Raw genomic sequence first — 4,982 nt, 5'->3', positions numbered from 1 at the left:
CAAGTTTAGGGACTGATGGAGAACAATTTTAAAGGAATATTGATATTAATTTAACACCCTGAAAGCAGTCTACACCTTCCTTCACTAATGACCTGAAGCCGTAAATAACAGATGCTATTCAGAAGCATAAAATGGGCTGTCAGAGCGAACTCATTTGTGACTTACAATGCGTTGAATCCAGTTCTCTCTGGTCAGTATTTTATGGACAGCATAGTAAACACAGAAAGCAACACATGTCTCATTAAAAATCAGCTGAGAAAAACAAGAGGCCCTACACAAATGCCACAAAGATGGACACAGCTACTTGTAGAGAGGAGACACTGGATCTACAACTCCACTGCTTTAGCAAGGAACCACAAAAAAAAAATCAGCTTGTGTTGCCAGGGTTAAAAATCAGCTGAGAAAAACAAGAGGCCCTACACAAATGCCACAAAGATGGACACAGCTACTTGTAGAGAGGAGACACTGGATCTACAACTCCACTGCTTTAGCAAGGAACCACAAAAAAAAAATCAGCTTGTGTTGCCAGGGTTAAAAATCAGCTGAGAAAAACAAGAGGCCCTACACAAATGCCACAAAGATGGACACAGCTACTTGTAGAGAGGAGACACTGGATCTACAACTCCACTGCTTTAGCAAGGAACCACAAAAAAAAAAAATCAGCTTGTGTTGCCAGGGTTAAAAATCAGCTGAGAAAAACAAGAGGCCCTACACAAATGCCACAAAGATGGACACAGCTACTTGTAGAGAGGAGACACTGGATCTACAACTCCACTGCTTTAGCAAGGAACCACAAAAAAAATCAGCTTGTGTTGCCAGGGTTTTTTTTTTCTTCCTAACTTGAGATAGGGTCTCACTGTGGAGCCCTGGAGGCCTGGAACTCACTATGTAGACCAGCTGGCCTCGAACTCACAGAGATCCACTTGTCTTTGCTTCCAGAATGACATGATTAAAAGTGTGCTTCCTGATGGCGGGCTAGTATTGCCATATTTAACAAACAAAACTAAAGGTAAAATTTGAATTTCAGACAAATAAGTAATAATTTAGCAAGAATATTATGAAACATTTAGTACACTGTTATCCTGAGAGGATTTGTTGATGATACTATATTTGATTAACTGGACAGCCTGTATTTCACCTGGCAACCTGACACTGACCACTCAATTTGAAACAAAGTGATTTGCTTCTTCAAAGAAGGCACTCCCTATTATTCCCAATCTTTTTCAGATCAGCAAGGAAAAACATCTCCATTCATCCATGGGGTCATGAATTCATAAATAGTCACCTGATCTAGTTTTGAGTGGACTAAACCATACTCTTCATCATTTGCTCCTTCTAGTTTGCCATGATTTACAACTGAATAGCAATTTCAGGGGTAGACTTACCAGTGAAACAAGCCTTTCCACTCTTCAATCCTTTGCCTGTCCAATCATATATGCTTGGTTGAGTCCTTCTACTTCCTATGGACTCAGGATCTCTCCAATTCCCATGTTTCCTTACACCATCTTATGGCGGCTTCCCTGAACTTCTCATGCTTTTCTCCCTCCTTGTTTCATTTCCCAAGGCACAGCTTCTGTCACTGCCATGTTGGAGAGGACTGGATATTTACCCCCCAACTCTGCTGTTCTGTTTAATAGATATCAGTCCTTAATATCCTTACTTAATACAGCTATCACCAAAAATCAACTGGAGAACATTTTAACCCTTACAAGATCACTTATCCCTAGTCTTAATCCTTGTTCATACTCCCAGCCCCAGGCTCCAACTATTCACTTTATGCTCTCTCTATATCTGCCTATTCACGAATTGAATGTGTGGCATCACAATGGGGCTTTTGTATCTCGCTTATTTCACTTAATGGCACTAAAATGAGCCACATCTGAAGTTGTGGCAAGTGTTACTACCTATTGCTTCTTTTTACATTTTAAGTAGTTTGTCCCTAGGTGTATGTATATGTCTGTGTGCCTTGTTTGTGGAGGTCAGAGGACAACTTGCCCGAGGCAGTCAGTTCTCTTTCCACCATGTAGATCAACCTCAGCTTGGCAGACTTGGGAGCATACTGTGCATTCTTGAGCCTCCTCATACTCCTCTCAACGTTTCAGCCATAATCTCAAAACTTTTGAGGTTTTTTGAAGGTTTTTTTTTTTTGAGCCTCTACCTTTGTTCATTAGCAGTCTGACCTGACAGACCTGACCGACCTACCTCTTCTGCTTTTTTTTTTTCATTTCTGAGACCTAATGTCTTCTTTTGTTTTGTTTTATATATTACTTTTTTTCACAGTCCAGCCATTGCCCCTCTCCCGGTGCCCCTCCCACAGTTCCTTATCCCATTCCCCGCCCCCCCCCGCCCCCGTCTCCAAGAGGATGTCTGACCACCTCCACCGCCAGCCCTCCCCAATCCCTGGGGCCTCAAGTCTCTCCAAGGTTAGGAGAGACTTCTCCCACTGAGGCCAGACCAGGCAGTCCTCTGCTGTATATGTGTCAGGGCCTGGGCCAGCTCCTGTATGCTGCCTGGTTGGTGACTCAGTGTCTGAGAGATCTCAGGGATCCGGGTTAGTTGAGACTGCTGGTCCTCCTACAGGGTCGCCCTCCTCCTCAGCTTCTGCCAGCCTTCCCCCTAATTCAACCATAGGGATCCTGACTTCAGTCCGATGGTTGGGGGTATAAGTATCTGTCTGTCTCAGTCAGCTGCTGGTAAGGCCTCTCTGAGGATAGCAGAGTAGTGTCAGGCCTTTGTGCCTCCTCAGGAGATGGATACCAAGTTGGGCCAGTCACTGGACCCCATTTCTCTTAGTCTTCTCTCCATTTCCATCCCTGCAGTTCTTTCAGACAGGAACAATTCTGGGTCAGAGTTTTGAATGGGGAATAGAAACCCCATTCCTCACTTGATGCCCTGTCTTTCTGCTGAAGGAGAGCTCTACAAGTTCCCTCTCCCCACTGTAGGGCACTTCATCTAAAGTCCCCGCCTCTGAGTCCTGAGAGTCTCTCACCTCCCAGGTCTCTGGTACATTCTAGAGGGTCCCCCACCTTCCATCTCCTGAGGTTGCCTGTTTCTATTTATTCTGCTGGCTCTCAGAGCTTCTCTCCTGTCTCCCCTGATACCCGATCATGTTCCCCTTTCCCCTCCATCTCCCCTCTTCCACCCAGGTCCCTCCCTCCTTCTGAACCCTGTGATTGCTTTCTTCTCCTTCCCAAGTCAGATTGAAGCATCCTTACTTGAGCCCTTCTGCTTGTTAACCTTCTTGAGTTCTGTGGATTGTACCATAGGTGCTCTGTACTTTTTTGGCTAATACCCTCTTATTAGTGAGTACATACCAATGAATGTCCTTTTGAATCTGAGTTACCTCACTTTAATCTTTTAAGAGTTTATCTTTTAAACATAGCTATAAAGGGATGTAAAGTTTGTAAGTGTTCTGCGTGCACACGTGTGTGTTTGAGAGAGATCTTTCTATGAAAATAAGGCTGGCCAAGAACACAAGGTCTTCCTCCCTCTGCCTCTTGAAGGCTAAAATTGCAGACATGTACCCCACACCCAGCTCCTTCTGTGATCTTAATCATGCTACCACCTTCTGTAAACCACGAGGTCTACAGTCATCATCTCTTGGATGGTTCCTATAGGAACGGAGAGCTGGGCCTTCACAGATTACTTATTCCAGAATATCTTAACCTTGACCCTATTAACACTGCTGACTTCTGAGGTAGCATACTTCTTTTTTGGGCAGGAGGGAGGGGGTCTATCCTGTACATTGGCTGACGTATTGCAATAAAGGAGTCTCAACTCACTGGAAGCAAGTCTGAATTAATAACAAACAAAATAACTGTCCATTACCAAATGTCTTGGGTGGGGGGAGAAACAAAACAGCCTCCATCTGATAACTGCTTATCCACACAATCTTTGGTGATGAACCTCAAGCAGATTATTAAAAGGATTTAAATGCAGGGCAAAGGTTTAGATCAGAGTCAGCCTTTAAAACTTTATCAGCAGAACATAGTTGTTGAAGCCACGAACTTGGATAATATTATCTAGGACTACCACTGAACATAAGAATACACTAGAGAGAATTGGTTTTTAAAAGGAAGTTAATAAGAATTCAGAGAATTAGAAATAATAGCAATTTAAATGTTACTATCATTTGCCATATGCTAATGGTAATGCTAAACACTTCACAAATACCACCCCATTCAATACCAAACAAAACTTGATAATGTAGGCATTACCATTCCAATTTTACTGAAGTGAAAATTGAGGCTCAAAGACATGTGTTACCTGATCAAGTCCATGGTAATAATTGTTAGCAATGACAGGATTCAGATTTAAATTTGTTTACTTTTGCAGTTCAAATACTTGTTGCAATAAAACCTCATTGTCCTGGGATCCAAGGGATGCTAGAAGACAAATTCAGCCTAACAGTTTGGTCAGGGGCAGATAAACACACACACACACAAAAACAAACAAACAAACAAACAACAACAACAACAAAAACTTCAGCAGTAAATTAGCTACAAGGCTATCTTGGTATATACCCTGGAAATGACAATTTTAAGGAGCGACAGAAACTTAGCCAGATCCTTCACAATTGGGACCAGAGAGGAACAAAATGTTCAGATTTGACCATAAGGACCAAAGTAAGGCTAGAGAGGTTAGTGTAACCTAGTATCTGGGAAGCTGTGTCTTCTCTGTCTTCCAGTCTCTGTCTTCCTGTCTCTGTCTCTTTCTCTTCCTCCCTCCTCTCCTCCCTCTCTCCCTCTCTTCCTCCTCCTTTCCTTTTCTTTCCTTCCTTCCTTCCTTCCTTCCTTCCTTCCTTCCTTCCTTTCTTTCTTCTTTTTGCTTCTTTTATTTTTTTGCTTTTTTATTGGATTTTTTTCTTTATTTGCATTTCAAATGTTTTCTCCTTTCCAGGTCTCCCCTTAGGCACCTCCCTATCCCATTCCCCCACCCCCTGCTTCTATGAGGGTGCTCCACCACCCACCCCCTCCCATCTT

The sequence above is a fragment of the Mus musculus genome, chromosome X, assembly GCF_000001635.26.
Source record: "Mus musculus strain C57BL/6J chromosome X, GRCm38.p6 C57BL/6J".
In the NCBI taxonomy this organism is placed as follows: domain Eukaryota; kingdom Metazoa; phylum Chordata; class Mammalia; order Rodentia; family Muridae; genus Mus; species Mus musculus.
The sequence above is the reverse complement of the archived record's forward strand: the minus strand, read 5'-3'. Positions refer to the sequence as shown.